This window comes from Piliocolobus tephrosceles, chromosome 13 (assembly GCF_002776525.5).
Source record: "Piliocolobus tephrosceles isolate RC106 chromosome 13, ASM277652v3, whole genome shotgun sequence".
NCBI lineage: Eukaryota > Metazoa > Chordata > Mammalia > Primates > Cercopithecidae > Piliocolobus > Piliocolobus tephrosceles.
Genome location: NC_045446.1, coordinates 23,026,207 through 23,031,735, shown reverse-complemented (window position 1 = coordinate 23,031,735; position 5,529 = coordinate 23,026,207). Strand labels below are relative to the sequence as shown.

Genomic DNA, 5,529 nt, shown 5'->3' with positions numbered 1-5,529 from the left:
GTTTGCTCAAAATTAGATACTCTGGAGTTCCACTGAGAGCCTATGTTATTAACAACGTTCTATATGATTTATTTTATATTAGTTTGTTAAGAACTACCAATCTCATGTTAAGACATGAGATCTACTCCCTTAATTTTTTCTTTTTTAGACACCATTTACATTCACTTTAATATATTAGTAAGATGTTTACTCTGTGTCACAATGGTGCTTTCCAGTGTTCACAATTTACAGTTTCAATTTGTACATATGTAATTTACTAACATATGGGACAGTTCTTACTATTACAAACTATCCTTAAAAGAAAAATAAAACCCACCTTACATAGAACTCTGAACATGGTATGACTTAAAACAGATTAACACAACACAGTTTTTAATATTTTAGCCATTTTCTAAATAATACTATGTAAACTTGTCTATTTAGTATGTGAGAGGTACAACTTTATTCACTGAGAAATTATGCATTAATTTTCTTCAACCATCTTTCTCATCTTTACTAAAAAATCTCATGACTTGTTGGTATCGTTTCAGTGAATTCCAAACTGTACTTTTTGGGTGTGGGGGGAGAAGAGGAGGAAAGGAAGGTGATAAATACATTGTAAACAGAAATAAGTACCCCTCTAAATTAAGCCTTTTTTTAAAAAAATATTTTACTTCTACATTATTTAACACTTAAGAGTCAGTTACTATGTTTCATCTTTAACATTAACAACAAATAAATTACTGTAGGGTCAGTCTGCCCTACCATCTTGGGAGCTAAAATTCTAAATGTGTGAACAGAAGAGCAAATACTTCAACGTTCAATTCTGAAATTTAGAACAATTTATATGACTTGACTAGACTAGTCAAAGCAATTACAAACATACACTTCAGTAGGTAGTTGGTTATTCTGCTTTTGTGAGTGGGCAGTCAAAGAACAGAGAGTAACATATGGAGTAAGAAAAAATGTTTTTTTTTCTCATTTTGGGGGTGTTGGGGGGAATCACAGGGAAGTTTAAACCTCTGAAATCCATTTGGCCTATGCACTGAGGTCCAAGATGAAATTTTCAATTTTTTTACTAACCCCCTTTCCTTGAGTATCAAATTGATTGGTAGTCACATCTCCAGGTACAATCATTTTACAACTTGTTGAAGTATTAGTAAGGTCAAAAAGACAGAGACTAAATTTCAAACTAGAAAAAACAAAACCTACTCAAGTATTACATTCAGTTTTCAAATCATTTACTAACATGACAACAGATTTGGCTTCAATCGCTCTTGTACACACTCACACCCACAACAGGCATCCCAGCCACTGATCTGCTTTGCAATACAAGGCCATATAGTCAGAAATGGCATTCTTCAAGCAAAACTTTAAATAGATTTAAAAAAGTAATTTCTAATTTTACAGAAATGCTTCTTCAAAAAATATTTTCTCTCATTCCCTCATCTCCTATACTGAAGGATGTATAATTTTTTTTTTTTCCTCCAAACTAAATCTGAACCCTCAAAATTGATTCCTGGCAGCAAATCTCTGCAAATTAAAAACAAAAACAAAAATAGAAAAATTATATTTTGTATATATGTATATGTGTGTGTATATATATATATTGATTGGAATCCTCCAGCATTTAAAAATCACATTAGAGATGAATTTTGGGATCCTATCACTCACAACTCCAAAATCCATAATGATTTAAGGATGTACTTTCTCCTGTTTCCTTCCTGGCTACCCCCTCCCCTCCAAAACAGTTCAATATAGCCACAGCTCAAGTTTAATGGGAAGAGAGAGAAGTTTTTGAATAGTTTTGTTGTTTTTTACTTTGGTGATCTGGGTGGCACATATTGCTCTTTGCCGTTACGTCGAGTCACTCCCTGAAGTATAGCCCTATGGCTAAACTGGCGTCTCTGTTCCCTGATTTTTCCAGCTGCTCCCCTGGGGATTGTATTGCCTCGAAAGCCAGAATAATCCTTACTAGCCCTTGCTTCTGGCTTCTCATGTGATGTCTCAACAGAGGTCTCAGGAGCTCCACTGTCTTCATTTTTGGAGGGAGACATCACATTAGAGCGAAGTTCCCGTAGTGGCTGCACAAGAACTGAAGATGGCTCTTTAGGGGGCTTCTGGCACACTTCAGCATAACTTAACTTTCGGGGTTCCTGTAGAGCCACAGCTATAGCTGCATTTATGTTATTATTACATGGTGAAGCAGTACTTGCCCTCGATGGCTTTGTAGTATCTGGAGGAGAAACTGGCATAGTTGTCTGGTTGAGACCATCCTTCTGAACAGAGGAATCCTCTATTAGATCCTTTTCTTGCTGAGTTGTGCTTAATGCAGTAAGCTCAGCAGCACATGGAGAACTGGAACTCATAGTGAGTTGTTGGGCAGAAGTGCATTCTGTCTGCTCATCTGCAGGCACTGGGCAACTAACTCTCAACTCTTCATTATCCTTTACTTTGTAGACACCTTTAACAACATCAGACATCCTATTCTCCAAAATGAGTTCACCTGGCATTCTTGATGAACTTCCAGGTAAAGGTGGAAAATTTGAGGCTAACAAGTCAAACTTTGGTGTTGGAGCCTTTGATTCAGCTGTTGAAGGATGAGGTCTTGAGATCCTGTCATCTTCTCGCCATCTTCGACCTCTGAAGAGAGTTCTCCTGCCCCTACCATAGTCCCCGTTCTGTTCCATCTGCAAAGTGGAAGTCTCCTTTTGAAGGTAAGTTTGCTCCTGATGCCCAGTTACTTTAGGGTTATGCAGTTCAGTTGGAAGGTTTCTTGAACTAGATCTGTTCAGCTGTCCATCCCCCAAGGATACAGAGCCCTCTGTTGAGTGTTCTGAACCACTGGATGACCTAAAATGAGGCCTCACACAATTTTTTTGGAATGGTCGACCCATATTTATAGCAGCAGCATTTGTTTAAGATCCTGGCGAATTAAAGCCATTCACAAAACTACCATTGGGAAAGGGAGCCAGTGGTGTTTCAAAGTAAGGTGTAGGATTTGGAGACCAAGACTGAGGCACAATACTATAGACCGAGTACTGTTGGTGAGGATTATATACAGGCTGCATAAAGACTGGGGAGGCATACTGTGCTTGAGTTTGAATGGGCTGACTATAGATACTAGAATCCATTAATCGATAACCATTCTTAGCAAAAAATGTATTGATGGCTTTTATCCTTGCCATAATTGGCTTGCCCTGAAATGTTTTAACTTCTTCTCTTAAGTATTTAAAAGCCTGTTGTGCATCTGTGTCTGACTGGAAAGTGATATACCAGTTGCTATTGTGTGCAAATTCACAGCTTATCACTTTGGGGCAGTTTTCACTTTTGAACAAAGCTTTCACTTCCTCTATTGGTGTTGTTTCAGGAATCTCTCTAAGAATTACAATACAACGCTTATGACTTGGTCTCACTTTCTCATCCTTCTCATCAACTTGCACCGTGGGAGAAGATTTAACACTTCAAGAATTAGATCAGGGTCTGTAGTCAACTTTTTTATTTCTTCCATGTTGGCAACTGTCCAAATTGGGATGAACTGATCACTATACATTTGAGATATCAAGTAAAGATCCTTTGACAAATTTTCTCATGAAAAACAGAATTCTAATTGTTTCTTCAGAATTCTTTTAGGTCTTCTGTAGAAATTGCTGAATTGCTTTCTCCGGAAACATCATATATTTGGTAATTCAGATCTTCTGGTCCTAAAATCATCCCATCAGTTGATTCTTCAATGCCTGTAGTATTTCTTGTGGTTTCACAAGATGAAGAATACATTACTTCATATTCTTTACATGTATCTTCTGAGAGCTCTGCGTTACCCTCAGGATGAGCACCTGATGTAGCTGCTGTTTCATGCCAAGAGCTTTCAGTTCCATGAGTTACTGGGGTGGCATCAGTATTTCCAGGAGCAACTTCTTGCCATACTTTGGCATTAGGATTTAAACCAGTTCCTTTAGATGTTACCTCCACGAAAAGCAACACGTCATCCTCTGCTCGGCCCAATCGTTCCCGCCACCGCAACTCCAACTGGCTCACAGGCCCACGCTCCAATTGCTAGGATAAGGACACACACTCACCTTCCCCCTAAATTTTTAATTGTATGATACCTTATTGTTAACTATAGATGCAGTGTTGTACAGCAGATCTCTGAAGCTTATTCATCTTGTTTTACCAAACCTTTATTCCTGCTGATAAGCAACTCCTCCTTTTCTGCTCCCCTAGCCCATGGTAACCACCATTTCACTCTTTGATTCTATGAATTTGACTACTTAGAGATTTCATATAAGTGGAATAATGTAGTGTTTCTCTTTCTGTGACTGGTGTGCTTCTTTGAGCATAATGTCCTCAAGGTTCATCTACGGTGTTATGCCTTACAGAATTTCCTTCTTTTTTAAGGCTAAATACTATTTTATTGGATGTATGTACTATATTCATCTTTGAAAGGCCATTTAGAGTATTTCCACCTCTTCGCTATTGTGAATAGTGCTACAGTTAACATACGAGTGCTAAAATCTCTTTGAGATCTTGATATTATTTTGAATAAAATACTAACAGTTGTATTGCTAGATCATATGATAGCCATATTTTTTAGTTTTTGAGAAACCTCTATACCTTCACTATGTGCCTAAGTAATTTCTTCTTAACTCCTATATCAGTACTTGTTATAGGTCTGTTCACATTATATTTCTGCATGATTTAGGCTTACAAGTTTCTAGAAAATTATACATTTTTTCCAGAGTATTCAGTTTTTTGACATATAATTGTTCATGGTACTGTCTTGTAATCCTTTTTATTTATATGACATAGAGTCATAATGTCTCTTCTTTCATTTTAGATATTATTTATTTGTGTCTTCTACCATTTTTTCTTAGTCTAGCTAAGGGTTTGTCCATTTTGTTTATCTTTTCAAAACTCAACTTTTGGTTTCATTGATCTTTTTGTATTACTTTTCTATTTTCTATTTTATTTATTTCTGTTCTAATTTTTGTTATTTACTTCTTTCTGTTAACTTTGTTCTTCTTTTTCTGTTTCCATGAGATGGAAATTTAGGTTGCCTATTTGAGATGTTTTAAACATAAGTATTGTTATAATCTTCCCTTTTATTACTCCTTTTAATGCAGCACATAATTTTTGTTATGCCATGTTTTTATTTTCATTTGTTTGAAAGTAATTTTTATTTTTTTTAAATGTGGGGTTTTTTTGCCACTTGAATGGTTGTTCAACATTGTTGTTTAATTTCCACTTATGCTTGAATTTTCCAGTTTTTCTTATGGTATTTATTCTTTCTAATTTTATTCCATTGTGGTAAGAAAATATGTTTGGTATGATTTCAGTCATCTTAAATTTTTAACCCTGGTTTTGTGACCTAACATGTGATCTATCCTTGAGAAAAGGTGCACTTCATTAGAATGTATTTTTGCTGCTGTTGGTTAGAATGTTTTGTGTATGTCTGTCAGATCACTTTGATCTATAGCATTATTCAAGTCCTCTGTTTCCTTATTTATCTTCTGTCTAGATGTTCTTTCCATCATTGAAAGTGAGGGATTG

General features: G+C 36.0%; 1 pseudogene; it reads right to left on the bottom strand.

Moving 5' to 3' along the window:
* Positions 1-1,597: 1,597 nt before the first annotated feature.
* On the bottom strand, positions 1,598-3,957 carry LOC111521889 (annotated as a pseudogene).
* Positions 3,958-5,529: the final 1,572 nt, after the last annotated feature.